The following is a 16467-nucleotide window of genomic DNA, read 5'->3' as shown; positions in this document are numbered from 1 at the left end:
CATTTTTATGTTTATGAATGAAGTACACAATGCCCCGACTTGTGCTGTCTCCTGCTCAGCAGGCACAATGATGGTACTGCGTCATAAATCTGGTTGGTATGCAGTAGAGCTGGCTAAGGGTACTTTCACACTAGCGTTTTTCTTTTCCAGCATAGAGTTCCGTCACAGGGGCTCTATACCGGAAAAGAACTGATCAGGCATATCACCATGCATTCTGAATGGAGAGTAATCTGTTCAGTTTGCATCAGGATGTCTTCAGTTCAGTCGTTTTGACTGATCAGGCAAAAGATAAAACCGTAGCATGCTACGGTTTTATCCCCCGGAAAAAAAACTGAAGACATGCCTGAATGCCGGATCCGGCATTTTTTCCCATAGGAATGTATTAGTGCATTCAAAATACCGGAATACCGGATCCGTCCTTCCGGCCTGCGCAGAATGGTAAAAATGTGAAAAATTGTACAAATTGACAAGCGGAGACGGATCCGTCCTTGCAATGCATTTGTGAGACGGATCCGCATCCGGATCCGTCTTACAAATGCTTTTAGTCAGCGGCGGATCCGGTGGGCAGTTCCGACGACGGAACTGCCAGCCAGATCACACTGCCGCAAGTGTCAAAGTACCCTAATCCGAAAGCAAGGCTAGACAAGTATGAAGTGTGTTGGACTCTATATGCACAGTATACATCACGTAGTCTGAGAAGTGGTGCAGTCATCTTGAATGGCAGAAGAGGAGCCTGGAAACTGGTGGAACTGCAGCTGAAAAGATGAAAAGGAAGGCACCATGTAAGTGTTCTGTTCATTCCCCAGTTAATGTTATCTTTATTTCTTGAATTGGAGGGCTACTTTTATGGACGAATAAATAAATAAAATATCTAGTACGTTGCCTTTTTCCACGTCGAAGGTCCCAATCGTGAAGTGGGTACAATTCACATAAATCTCAATGCTTTTCAAGTTGGACCGCGCTGCTCCAGAAGGCAGGAAAAACACCACTTTAGACTCCTTCCAATAATCCGTGGATATAGGGAAGCAATAAGGCTACAGAAAGCAGCAGAGCCTCCACGCATTCGCTTCTGTCAGAGACCAAAGGATAGCCACAATAGTGAAGGACCATCACATTAACGGAATAAATAGTATTTATTATACTCACAAAGGTGAATAAAATACAAGCAGTATAAAATTTCCAATTGCATACACCCGACTCGGGTTTCGCTCAGAAAAGGGGCATCTGATCCGCCCATTCCAGGGCGGACTATTTAAATCACAGGAGGGCGTATACTCAACCTCTCAAATCCACAATAAATATATTAAAAATGACAAATAAATCCAATACATACATAAAACAGGTTATTCCACATTACATAATAAGCCATAACAATAAAATAAGATCATAATATTATACTAAAAACTCTGTAATGATATTTTATTCATATATAGATCCACTCCCATAAAACATGACAACCAATCATAGACCGATGGGGAAGAAAACATCATCCCAAACCCCCAAAAAAGCAGGGGAACCTGATGAGGATATTAAATTTGAGTTCTTATGTCCTCACTGAGCCTGAGAAAAGGGTTCTGGGGAGGGGCCTGAAATTTGCTCCTACCCATGGTATTAACAAGTTTGAGGCTTTACTTGATGTTCATAAATTTGTGCACAGGCTGAATATCACCAAATATTTTCTGAGCAATCAGGCCCCTTTGAGAAATGTAAGAGATGGGGGGGATGCTTTTGTTCATTCACAATTCCGAAAAACAAGGACAATGATTGTTTGGAAGCCTTCAAGAGAGGGGTGTTGAAGGAGATAGAAAAATTGGATCTAAACCAGGTAAAGAAAATCTAACACCAGAAGAGATGATCGCTTTAAGAAACCGGCCGATAAGGAGGGGGGTTGTAGTTATGGACCTTGAAAAATATGAAGCATAGATGTTCAGGCTATTGGCAGATGGAGAGACATATCAATTATTGAGAAAGAATCCCACTTTAGAATATAGAGGAAAATTAGAATTACTTTTGAAGAGAGGATTGAAAGATGGTATTTTATGTAAAAAAGAGTTTGACTATCTCAACAACAAGTTTCCAGTTACCCCGGTAATATATTTTTTGCCCAAGATACATAAAAGCCTGATGAACCCCCCCCCCCCGAAGGACCTATAGTGTCAGGGATAAATTCTCTTAATAGTAGGTTGGGTGAATATTTAGATCTCCAGAAATACGTTCCCTTGATTCCCTCCTTTCTCAAAGATTCTAGAAGTGTTGTGGAATTAGCTGGCAACTTCAAAAATTGCCCTGCTGATATGTGGCTAGCCACGATTGATGTGGCATCGCTGTATACCATTATTCCCAAAGAGCTGGGACTTAAGGCCATTAATGAGGAGTTAGGGAATGATCCTGGGATGACTGTTGAGCAAGCTAAATTTATCCTAGATTGTGTCAATTTCTGTCTTTGTCATAACTATTTCTGGTATAAGGAGAATCACTATCTCCAGCAAACTGGGACGGCGATGGGGGCGAAATTCGCCCCCAGTTTCGCCAATATATTCATTGGGTACTGGGAGCGTCTAACCATTGATCCCGTCCTTGGAAAAGTTACTTCGTTTGGTGAGCTTTGAAGTTGGAAGAGATATATCGACAACTGTTTGATTATCTGAAGAGGAGAGAAACAAGGACTTTTGGACTTCATTGATCAGCTTAACGTGAATCAGTGGAACCTATCATTTACCAGTATGGTCAGCGATGTCTCTATCAACTTTTTAGATTTGACTATTTTTGTGGAGGACCATCAGCTCGGAACAAAAACCTTCTTCAAGGAAACGGACGTCAATGGTTACATAGATACTTCCAGTTGTCACTATACCCCTTGGATTAGAAATATACCGAAGGGAAAAATAAAAAGGATTTTTCGGAATTGTTCAAAAATTTAAGATTTTAGAACACAGAGTTAAGTCATCAACGGACGTTTTTGGGAGAAAGGCTATAGTAAGGAAGATTTAGATAGGTGTGAGAAAGAAATAAGAGGAACAGGGAAGTCGAGCAGTAGATCTTAAAAAGCCCCAGACACAGCATAGAGACCCTCGGTTCTCTTTTTTTATTACCCAATTTAAAAATCGAGAAAAATTGGGCTGTCCTGAAGAACGATCCTGTGCTTGGACTGGAAATTCCAGAACAGCCACAGATGATTTTCAGGAAAGCCGCCAATTTGCGTACCAAATTGGTCCTTAGTTTTGTCCATCAAGAACCTCAGAAAGCTCGAAACAAGTTTACCTGGTGTAGTTTTTGTTTGCCTTGTAGGAATAGGACGAAAGACAATAGGAGGAGGCACACACTTAGTGTGCATTTGAATCAGAGAGATTTAGAATGTAAGGTTAAAGGGTCTATGTCCTGTGAAAGTGTGGGGTTTGTGGCCTCCAATATGTGGGACGAACTCTGAGGAAACTTAAGGTGAGGATTCAGGAACATGTGAGAAATATTTAAAAGGGTCTGGAAACTCATAGTGTTTCGATGCACTTTAAGATAGCGCTCAATAAGGATCCCAGGGGTCTACAGTTTGTAGGTGTCGAACTTGTCAAGCCACATTGGCGAGGAGAAAATAATATCAAACATATCAACCAAAAGGAGGTTGAGTGGATTTACAGGTTGGACACACTACAACCGAGAGGTATGAATGTTGATTTTGACCTTAAACCATGCCTCGTATGAATTCAGGAGTTTGCTCTAGGACCTTTGAGAGTAGGATGAAAAGGAGTATTGACTGGCTGGGAGGGGTCATGTGGTCTGTGATGTAATCGAAGTTCTGAATGAAAGGGGGTGGCACCTGTGGGTTAGCGGTCTATGATTGGTTGTGATATTTTACTGGAGTGGATCTATATATGAATGAAATATCATTACGGAGTTTTTAGTATAATATTATGATCTTATTTTATTGTCATGGCATATTATGTAATGTGGAATAACCTGTTTTATGTATGTATTGGATTTATTTGTAATTTTTTATATATTTATTGTGGATTTGAGAGGTGGAGTATACACCCTCCTGTGATTTAAATAGACCGCCCTGGAGTGGGCGGATCAGATTCCCTTGACTAAGCTTTTCGGAGGGAAACCCGGGTCAGGTGTATGCAATTGGAAATTTTTATTTTTTTCACCTTTGTGATTATAATAAATACTATCTATTCCGTTAATGTGATGGTGCTTCACTATTGTGGCTATCCTGACAGAGGCGAATGAGTGGAGGCTCTGCTGCTTTCTGTGGCCTTATTGCTTCCCTATATCCACAGATTATTGGAAGGAGTCTAAAGTGGTGTTTTTCCTGCCTTCTGGAGCAGGTCCAACTACTTTTATGGACAATGGGTGTGGACCCACTTTGCCAACTAACTAGTTTGGCTTTGAACTAAACATAAGGACATTGTCTTCGCGAATCCCTGGTATTCACATTTTAACAGATAAATATACGACTGGCACTCGCTATGCAGGTCACATCAACAGCATTTAATCTCAATAAAATAGTACAGCAAGATTTCAACAGCAAGAATTTAATGCCAATCACACTGTCAAAAATATATAGATCACACTATAAAAATCACACAATTAAAACTTCACAATTTCCGGAATAGTATACTCACACATAAAATATCCCATAAGAATATGGGTAAAATAAGCAATCCACTGGTAGTAAAGTCCTATGTGTGGGATAGGGTCCCATACATTTTTTTAATGCAAAGCAACCTGGTAGTGATTGTTCCTTCATCACATGTATTAATTGTAATATGAAGATGATAATATATAAAAAACGCATGTGTTGCCCAAAAACCGCATGGAAAACGCATTAAAAACGCAATGACGAAAAGACAGACTCAAGTCCAGGCTTTTAAGAGGACCTGTGATGGTATAAAAGGACATGACGTTTCAGCAGGGATATGGCCACTGAGGAAGGGGAGTGAAGTCCCCGAAACGCGTCTGGCGTTATATCCCTGCTTCGACAAAGGATCCGGACATGATTGGGACAATCTAAATAATTTCAAACTTGGAACGCTCCATTTTTTCTTGCTGTGAGTATAATCTCACCTAAATACCGGAATAGAATCACCAAATCTCGCGATATCTCTGGAGAGATCACGTGATACATACCAGAGAAGCGAAGACGCCGGGAAACAGCTACAGCCGTGCAGGGAAGACAGGAGAGCGGGACAACGCGATTGCCGGGCATCAACACATACCGGTAAGCGACATCCCCCCCTAACACCGAGCACCAGGTGACATTGCTGTTATTACTAATATTAGAACCTTGAAAGAGGCGCTCTGCTCCACAAGGACCAGACCGCAATACAGTGTCGACATTGTATTTCAAACAGACGGACATTTGGGAACCCTAATTGTCTGGATAGACATTATAAAAAGATTTAAAGGCATAGTGTCCAAATGTTAATATGAACAGTGCCGACCATTGAAGTTATATAAGCGGTACGTGGACAGCACAATCAAACCCAACTGAAAGGATCTTCAGGTGTTAGGCAATTCTGATACAGAGGACCCTATCCCACACATAGGACTTTACTACCAGTGGATTGCTTATTTTACCCATATTCTTATGGGATATTTTATGTGTGAGTATACTATTCCGGAAATTGTGAAGTTTTAATTGTGTGATTTTTATAGTGTGATCTATATATTTTTAACAGTGTGATTGGCATTGAATTCTTGCTGTTGAAATCTTGCTGTACTATTTTATTGAGATTAAATGCTGTTGATGTGACCTGCATAGCGAGTGCCAGTCGTATTTTTATCTATTTTCTGCACACATTTTGACTGATTGGGTGATCAGTTTCTGACTAGAGCACCTTTACCATACAGGGAAGGGTGGTGAGCTATCCACGTTAATTGAATCACATTTTAACGCCTGTACAGAGATGTGGACTTTCATGCAGGGCATCAACTAGGCTGCTACCTCCTGGGATAGTCCTGGAGTAGTTGGCAGCTGACTCACAGGGGTCAGAGACACCAGTGCTCAGCACTAAGGGCTCATGCACACAACCGTAGTTTCTGTCCGCATCCAATGAGCAAAAAACCTATTAATTTCAATAGGGCCACAAAAGATGCGGATAGCACACCGTGTGCTGTCCGAATCCACATGTCTGTTCCGCAGCTGTCACGAGGGTGTCACGACCTATCGCTGACCCTGTTGTGCCTGGGGTCAGAAGGTCGCAGCGGGTGGCTACTCGCTCGGTTTCTCAAGAGATCGCTTCATGACCTGATGGTGACAGTAGATTCTGGTCCAAGTTTTCCTGCTTAGGTTTGCGATCCTTTTTGTCCCATTTAGGAATCTGTAGCTTTTCCTTTCAGCTGTTCTCTGTCAGCCACTCCCAGCTACTATATATTCTCCCTTTCTGCATCCGTTGTTCCTAAATGTAGACCTTCCTTCCAGATCTTCTATTCTGACCTCAGGTGGACAACTGTTGCTGTGGAGCTATTGGATCTCCGGTTCACTCCTGTTGTTGTTGTCTCCTTTCGGGGATTGTTTGTGGTGTTTGTGTAAGCCATGTACCGGGGTGGGCTCCCCAGGATAAAGTGAAGTTATGAACGAGGAAAGCAACTTTGACACCAGCTTTTGTAAAACAGGCTTTTTTACTAGAACAGGGTATTGAACACAATCCCAAATGCAAGGATCATAAAATGAGGTTACATACACTCACCCGGAAGCCGAGACCCCTGTGTTGAACAGCACAGCGCCCTCCGATGGTAGCTGGAAAACACTTGAGCAAATTTACCTACTGTGAGCAGAGATTAGCACTGCCTCGCCATACTTGTTTTTACCCTAAAGAACAGGAACAATTGTTTGGGGTGTAATATACAGGCTAGCCCACGGTGCAACACAACAGCTTACAATCTTACCAAACTATACAGTAATTTTCCCCTCCCTTTTCCCAAAACTGGTAATGTGGCACGTGCCTAATATATCACTCCCGATAAACACGCTGGGATAACGGGAGATTATGGTGAAGTCCTCTCTGTTCTCTGGAGAGAACCACAGCTTTAACTGTTAAGTCCTTGTGATAAATAAGCAGCAATTCTTTGTAGCCTGCCACACAGCAACACTAACTAACTACCGGCAGGTTTGATCTCAGTCTCTAGTATCTTAGGCGCCAATCCTATATTGAAGTGCGTGCACGATTTGTCTTACCGACCTGGGTCTGCTCTGTCTCCACTGATGATTCCAAACCAAACAAGCAGTCTTCCAAACAAACATGCGGTACCACAGAATGGGTAATCTGGTCCTCAGCTCTCATCAGCACTCCTGTCAGATGTCCTCTGTCTCCTGGCAACAGTACTCCTCTTTCTGGACTAGATCCGGGTCCTGGACACGATCAGCTCCCCTGGGCTGCAGTTCTGGATGCCAAAGAACACTTCTAATCACCTGGATGGGGACGATCCACACTGTCTGAGTTCCTCTCCTAAGGCCTCTTTCACACGGGCGTGTGCACCCCGTTGCTGTATTGCGGACTGCATTTGCGGATCCACAATACACGAGTGCTGTTCCGTTGGCATGGATGCGGACCCATTCACTTCAATGGGTCCGCAAATCCGGAGATGTGGAATGGTGCGGAATGGAAGCAGGGAACGGAACCCTACAGAAGCACTACGGAGTGCTTCCGTGGGGTTTCGTCCCGTACTTCCGTTCCGCAAAAAGATAGAACATGTCCTATCTTTTTTGCGGAACGGCCGGATCGCAGATCCATTCAAGTGAATGGGTCCGCGATCCGCTGCGGCTGCCTCACGGACTGTGCTCGTGCATTGCGGCCCACATTTTGCGGGCCGCAGCATGACCACGGGGCACATACGCCCGTGTGAAAGAGGCCTTACAAGATGGCGATTTCCTGTCTATCTGCAGCTTGATAGCCCCTCCTCTCATGCATATTGTAATCTGTGCAGTCTATTAGCTGTGTGGGGAAACAGCGGCCTCTTGTGGCCAAACAGCAAAATAACAGTCTTGTTAACTTAGTCCACACAAATAGTATTCAAACGTTGAGAATGGTTTCTCAATCTCACATTTGTGTTGTTTGTCTTTTCCCTGTTGTTATACCCTAGGTGTCAGTGGTGAGGACTAGTGCTCCCACCGCCCTACTCAATACCTAGGGCAGGGGTGGAGAACTTCTAGCTCGGGGGCCGTATGCGGCCCGCGGGATTGGTTAAAGGGATTCTGTCACCAAGTTTTTGGCTATAGAGCTGCGGACATGCACAGCTAGATCGCCGCTAGCATGTCCGGAATATACCGGTCCTATAGGGCTGTGTGCTTTCATTTTCTTTAAAAAAGGATTTTAGAGATATGTAAATTAGTCTTGTAAGGTGCCCAAGGGTCTGTACGAACCTTCCTGGTGCCCAGCCACGCCCCCCTGTGAAAGAGCACAGCACCGCCTATGTCCTCCGAATCTCCTCCTTTCGTCACCGATAGATTGCCGTAATCTCGCAGTTCCTTCCCAGAGGCTGATGCCGCACAGGGAAGAAACACTATACCGGCACTGCGCATGCGCGAGCTCGCGCATCGCGAGATTACGGAAATCTATCGGTGACGAAAGGAGGAGATTCGGAGGACATAGGCGGTGCTCGGCTCCTTTACAGACGGGCGTGGCTGGGCACCAGAAAGGTTCGTACAGATCCTTGGGCACCTTACAAGACTAATTTACATATCTCTAAAATCCTTTTTTAAAGAAAATAAAAGCACACGGCCCTATAGGACAGGTATATTGCGGACATGCTAGCAGCGATCTAGCCGTGCATATCCGCAGCTCTATAGCCTAAAACCTGGTGACAGAATCCCTTTAATGAAGACCAGGGAAGGTGAGTGAATCTGCCAAGAGGCAGCGCTGTCTGGAGCTAGAGAGGTAAGTTTATTTATTTTTAACATCTGATCTGAAGTCTAAATTGGGCTGATCTGAGACTATGGAGGGTGTGGAGGGTCTGATGGGGGTCTGATCTGAGGCTGGGGGGTCTGGTAGGGGCTTATCTGAGGCTGGGGGGTCTGATTTGTGGCTAGGGGTCTGATCTGAGGCTAGGGGGGTCTGATTTGAGGCTAGGGGGCATATTGAGGGTCTTATCTGAGGCTTGGGGGTCTGATGGGGGCTGATCTGAGGCTGGGGAGGGTCTGATCTGAGACTGGGGGTCTGATAGAGGCTCATCTGAGGCTGGGGAGGGTCTGATGGGGGTGTGATCTGAGGATCGGGATGTGATCTGATGCTGGGGGACTGATCTAAGGCTGGGAAGGGTCTGAGGGTCTGGTCTGAGGCTGGGGTTCTGATCTGAGGCTAGGGGTCTGATCTGAGGCTGGGGGTCTGATGGAAGTCTGATATGAAGCTAGGGAGGGTCTAATGGGAGTCTGATCTGAGGCTGATGGAGGCTGGGGGGGGTCTGATAGGAGGCTGATTTGAGGCTGATGGAGGTGGGGGGGAATCTGAAAGCTGAGAAAGGGACAAAGGCAGGGACAGTTGGAAACAAAGAGGCAGGGACAGTGGAATGGAGAGTGAAAGCTAGGTGAACCCCTCTCTAAACCCCACTGGGATGAGCTTGCCTGCCATTAATGCCAAAATAAAGAACTAAATATGTAAAATTGTGAACTTAAAAATTAGATTGCTATGTGTAGTCAAAATGGCACCTGTACTATATGTAATATATATATACAGTCAGGTCCATAAATATTGGGACATTAACACAATTCTAACATTTTTGGCTCTATACCTAACACAATGGATTTGGAAAAAAAAAAAAAAAAACAAGATGTGCTTTAACTGCAGACTATCAGCCTTAATTTGAGGGTATTTACATCCAAATCAGTCAGTCTTGAGTGGGACTCGCAGACTCCTCCCTCCTCCCATTGCAAGCATGGTTACATGCTGGAGGTAACTGGTGAGCTGTTTGTGAGTCGGCCTCATGCTCCTGTAATTTGCCCACTGGCTCCTGGTATTGCCCATACGGCTCAGGTAGGAGAGTGTTAGGTCCCGGGCTACTTGAGAAACCTTGACGTGGTGCCCGGGCTTAGACATGTTCTACACCGTAGGACATGTTGACTAATCTCTCAATTTTCAAATCAGTTTGAGGGTTTAGTGAGACTGCAGAGTGCACCTGTATTTGTTGTTGTTTTGTTATATTGTTATATTGATTATGACATCCGCACTTGTTACCTTGTGTGAGATGTCTATTGTGGTACTTGTGGTTCGCCGCGGGCATCCTCCACCGTATGCATTTTGCTGGGGATCGCCATTAGCAACGGGCCACAAGTGCAGGATTTGCTCCCCTGTATATATGCACGACTGCATGTGGGTTTGAGCACCTCCTGCTAATGCCACCCTGTCTTTTTTGTTTGTATATATAGATTCCTGGAGGTGCATAAACTCCAATTTAAATGTGCCTGTTTTCCATCTACAGGCCACATTTAGGTGCACCTGTGAGGCCTGGGCCATATCAGTCAGTCTTGAGTGGGACTCGCAGACTCCTCCCTCCTCCCATTGCAAGCATGGTTACATGCTGGAGGTAACTGGTGAGCTGTTTGTGAGTCGGCCTCATGCTCCTGTAATTTGCCCACTGGCTCCTGGTATTGCCCATACGGCTCAGGTAGGAGAGTGTTAGGTCCCGGGCTACTTGAGAAACCTTGGCGTGGTGCCCGGGCTTAGACATGTTCTACACCGTAGGACATGTTGACTAATCTCTCAATTTTAAAATCAGTTTGAGGGTTTAGTGAGACTGCAGAGTGCACCTGTCTTTGTTATTGTTTTGTTATATTGTTATATTGATTATCACATCCACATAATTGATATCTTTTGTAGGATGTCTATTGTGGTACTTGTGGTTCGCCGCAGGCATCCTCCACCGTATGCATTTTGCTGGGGATCGCCATTAGCAACGGGCCACAAGTGTAGGATTTGCTCCCCTTTATATATGCACGACTGCATGTGGGTTTGAGCACCTCCTGCTAATACCACCCTGTCTTTTTGGTTTGTATACATCCAAATCAGCTTAACAGTGTAGGAATTACAACAGTTTGCATATGTGCCCCCCTCTTTCCTCTTTTCCTGCGTTTGACCCAGACCGCCATGACAAATTCTTTCAGCCTCATCTCGCCTCTACAGAGTTTGTTACACAGACACGTTAGAGTTCTCATAATTGGGGTAATTTATCAAACTGGTGTAAAGTAGAACTGGCTTAGGTGCCCATAGCAACCAATCAGATTCCACCTTTCGTTTTCCAAAGGAGCTGTGAAAAATGAAAGGTGAAATCTGTTACAATGGGTAACTAACCCAGTTCTACTTTACACCAGTTTGATAAATTACCCCAAAGGTCCCTCTATTGTCTACAGCAATTATAATGTCCCTTAGAGTTCCCCCAGTAATAATAACACCCTATATTGTGCTCCAGGTAATAATGCCTGTATAGTGTCCCCAAAAATAATGTCCCCTAATAGAAACGCCCCCACACTACTCCCATATAGTAATTTCCCCCACACTGCTCCTATATAGTAATTTCCCCCTATACTGCCCCATATAGTAATTTCCCCCTATACTGCCCCATATAGTAATTTCCCCCACACTGATTTGTATAGTAATTTCCCCCATACTGCCCCGTATAGTAATTTCCCCCACACTGCTCCTATATAGTAATTTCCCCCACACTGCTCCTATATAGTAATTTCCCCCACACTGCTCCTATATAGTAATTTCCCCCACACTGCCCCCATATAGCAATTTCTTCCACACTGCCCCCATATAGCAATTTCTTCCACACTGCCCCATATAGTAATTTTCCACACACTGCCCCGTATAATAATTTCCCCCACGCTGCCCGTATAATAATTTCCCCCACGCTGCCCCGTATAGTAATTTCCCCCACGCTGCCCCGTATAGTAATTTCCCCCACGCTGCCCCGTATAGTAATTTCCCCCACGCTGCCCCGTATAGTAATTTCCCCCACGCTGCCCCGTATAGTAATTTCCCCCACGCTGCCCCGTATAGTAATTTCCCCCACGCTGCCCCGTATAGTAATTTCCCCCACGCTGCCCCGTATAGTAATTTCCCCCACGCTGCCCCGTATAGTAATTTCCCCCACGCTGACCCGTATAGTAATTTCCCCCACGCTGCCCCGTATAGTAATTTCCCCCACGCTGCCCCGTATAGTAATTTCCCCCACTCTGCCCCGTATAGTAATTTCCCCAACACTACCCCCCTATAGTGATTTCCCCAACACTGCCTCCCATATAGTAATTTCCCCCACACAGTAATTTCCCCCACACTGCTCAATACAGTAATTTCTTCCACAAAGTAATTTGCCCCCAACACTGCCCCATCAAGTAATAACCCCCCACACTGCCCTATTAGATAATTTGCCCTGACACTGCCATCCATTAAGTAATTTGCCCCCCACACTGCCATCCATATAGTAATTTGCCCCCACACTGCCATCCATTAAGTAATTTGCCCCCACACTGCCCTTCATTAAGTAATTTGCCCCCACACTGAGCTTCATTAAGTAATTTGCCCCCACACTGCCCTTCATTAAGTAATTTTCCCCCACACTGCCTCATCAAGTAAAAACCCCCACACTACTCTCCATTAGATAATTTGCCCCAACACTACCATCCATTGAAGTAATTTTCCCCCATAATGCCCCCACAGTATTAATTTCTCCCCCCACAGTATTAATTCCTCCACACTTCCCTCACAGTATTAATCCCCCCCCCATGGTAGTAATTTTCCCCCAAAGTATTAATTGTCCCCCACAGTATTAGTTTCTGCCACAATAGTAGTTTTCCCCCACACTGCACCCATATAGTAATTTCCCCCACACTGCCCCATATGGTAATTTCCCCCACACTGCCCCATATGGTAATTTCCCCCACACTGCCCCATATGGTAATTTCCCCCACACTGCTCCTATATAGTAATTTTCCCCACACTGCTCCTATATAGTAATTTCCCCCACACTGCCCCATATAGTATTTCCCCCACACTGCTCCTATATAGTAATTTCCCCCTCACTGCCCCATAAAGTAATTTCCCCCACACTGCCTCCCATATAGTAATGTCCCCCACACTGCCTCCCATATAGTAATTTCCCCCACACTGCCCCATATAGTAATGTCCCCCACACTGCCCCCATATAGTAATTTCCCCCACACTGCCCCATATAGTGATTTTCCCCACACTGCCTCCCATATAGTAATTTTCCCCCCCCCCACTACCCCATATAGTGATTTCCCCCACACTGCCTCCCATATAGTAATTTCCCACTCACTGCCCCCACACAGTAATTTCCCCCACACTGCTCAATACAGTAATTTCTTCCACACTGCCTCAAATGTAGTAATTCCCCCCACACTGCCCCCATTAGATAATTTTCCCTGACACTGCCATCCATAAAGTAATTTGCCCCCACACTGCCCTTCATTAAGTAATTTGCCCCCACACTGCCTTTCATTAAGTAATTTGCCCCCACACTGCCTTTCATTAAGTAATTTGCCCCCACACTGCCCTTCATTAAGTAATTTGCCCCCCACACTGCCCATCATTAAGTAATTTTCCCCCACACTGCCCTCCGTTAGATAATTTGCCCCAACACTACCATCCATTAAGTAATTTACCCCCCACACTGCCCCCACACTGCCCCCACAGTATTAATTTCTCCCCCCACAGTATTAATTCCTCCACACTGCCCTCACAGTATTAATTTCCCCCATGGTAGTAATTTGCCCCCAAGTATTAATTGTCCCCCACAGTATTAATTTCCCCCACAATAGTAATTTGCCCCCACGTAGTAGTTTGCCCCCCACTGTCCCTTCAGTGTCTCTGATCGGCAGGCGGCGGCGGAGCTGGGAACTATGAGCTCCCATGCCCCGCCGTAGTTTGTGGGCATTTGGGTTGGCGTTGGGCCTCCCAGCGATGCCGGGCCCGGGGCTACAGACACAAACGCTCCAATTATAATCTGCTACTGATTGTCCCCCACAGTATTAATTTTCCCCACACTAGTAATTTTCCCCCACGTAGTGGTTTGCCCCTCACTGTCCCTTCAGTAATGTCCCTCAAAGTTGGCACACAAAAAAAATAAAAGCTAATACTTACCTGTGTCCCAGTTGGCGCCCACTCATAGATGGTGCAGGTGCGCTGCGCACACATGTCAGTGTGCTGTGTCCGGGCACAGGTGCGGCTCGATGACGTCATCACGCCCGCCAGCGTCGGGATTTTACTACTGCATAGGCTTCAGGCCTACTAGGCCTGAAGCCTATGGCGGTGATCGGCGGACGATGGCCGGGGCAGGAAACTATCAGCTCCCATGCCCCTCCGTAGTTTGGGGGCGTTTGGGTTGGCGTTGGCCCCCCCAGCGATGCCGGGCCCGGGGCTACAGACCCAGACGCCCCAATTATAATCCGCCACTGGACAGAAGAGACTCTGGCAGTCGGCGATTCACATTATCTATTTCTTTTGCATTGGTAAATTTATACTGATCTTATAATAGAGAAATCCATTATGACTGGTAATAACCTGTAATATATTACAGCAATGTTACCTCAGCTCGGATGGCTTGCTACAGTCCTTCTGACAGCCTTTTTCCCAAAGAGCCCTAAACTTCCATTAAGCCTCTACTGATGGTGGCAATTATTTTTCGTCTTTTATACAGATGCGCCCCTGATCAGTGTAGACAATAGGCTTAACCTCATCCATGTTATTCCCAGCAGTCTTCATTATATTTATCTCACGTTACACAGCACTCTATAAGAGTCAGAACAATGAAGTCTCAAAGACGTAATTGCACACAGGCTGGTGTTATATCTGATCAGATAAAGGCCCGAGTTTTGTTGGCTGCTCTATATGAGGCCATGGCAAAACTGCTATCTGGATTTCATGTCAAAAATTGCTTTCTATTCTTTTTAAAAAAATATATTCTAGAAGCGATAGTTTTACTTTTATCCAGTTGTTAAATTGCTTTTGAGTCCCTGAAGCTATTAGACAGTGGATTACCGATGAAGGATTTTAGGCTACACATGACAGAGGATAAAGAAGTCTATTAGTGAGAATGATAACCAAAGGTAGCATTAAGAACCTTAATGTCTGTCTATTAGAAATGGCGTCATTTCCTTCCTAAGGCACTAAGACGTTGTAATTACGTTTATGTCTCTCACCTAATTTACTGTCCCTCAAACAACACGACAGGAAGTTCTGCTAATGGCAAAAGTATATTAAAAATAGTATATAAGAATGTCATGGGCCTATGGACATGATATAGGGGGCTCTCCCGGCTCGACACCTTCACTATGAGCCAAAACCGAGAGCCATACGTACAAATTCATTCTGGGGGCCCACTGTACAGTGACATGCAAATATTACCTGCTTACACAGAGGCAGACCAGCAGCAAGACGCTACAAGATGATTGACTATGGGGGTCTCTGCAACAACTTCAAAAAGTGGGTCCCAGGGAAGAGAGGATACTGACTGGCCTGCCTCTATTCCTAGAGGCCATCTTAACCTTCTGATGTGTCTATAATAATAAACTGGATAGTCTTCACAGTTTTTATTTTTTATATGGTATAGGTTATTTGAGATGCTGTGCTGGTGGACTAGGGGCCTACCTGAGGATTCCTCTGTTCCCCTGTGGGCCAGTCTGAGCCTGCACACGTATGAGCACCACAGGAGTAATGCTTGGCTGTCCACCTTCTCCCCAAGCAAAATCAGCTGGGGAGGCTGGGAGTGGGACCAGTGAGATTACCGTACCTGGTCTGTCATGAGACAATCCCCTTAAAGGGGTTTCCCAGGATTACTATAGTTTGTAACAGACATGCTTATGTAGTTTCTTACCTCATGTACATCTTCCCCATGCCCTTTCTTTTTCAATTTGGACTCTCCTGAACCATTTTCACCATGTAAACATCACTTTGGTTTCTTTCCATCCTGTATGTAGCATTTCCTGTTGCTGTATCCTGCTCCTGCACTCTGCCTATTACAACGACCTGCTAGTTACATAGACACTCCCCCATCACTGCCTCTAACAACACCCAGCTAGTTTATAGCTCCTCCCACCCAGCTAGTTACATAGACACTCCCCTATTTCTGCCCCTTACACCACCCAGCTAGTTTATAGCTCCTCCCACAAACTAGTTACATAGACACCCCATCACTGCCCCTAACAACACCCAGCTAGAGTATAGCTCCTCCCACCCAGCTAGTTACACAGACACTCCCCTATCACTGCCCCTAACAACACCCAGATAGTTTATAGCTCCTCCCACCCAGTTACATAGACACTGCCCTATCACTGCCCTCTAACAACACCCAGAGAGTTATAGCTCCTCCCACCCAGCGAGTTACATAGACACTGCTCTATCACTGCTCCTATTGCTGCATTTTTTAATTACAGAAATCTTCAAAAATCATCTTCTGTCCCGTAGCAAGCATTAGCACCTTTTATATTTTTGGCAGATTGACTTCTTTACAGTCTCT

Source organism: Bufo gargarizans, chromosome 1 (genome assembly GCF_014858855.1).
Source record: "Bufo gargarizans isolate SCDJY-AF-19 chromosome 1, ASM1485885v1, whole genome shotgun sequence".
NCBI classification, from domain to species: domain Eukaryota; kingdom Metazoa; phylum Chordata; class Amphibia; order Anura; family Bufonidae; genus Bufo; species Bufo gargarizans.
Note: the sequence above shows the minus strand (reverse complement) of the source record.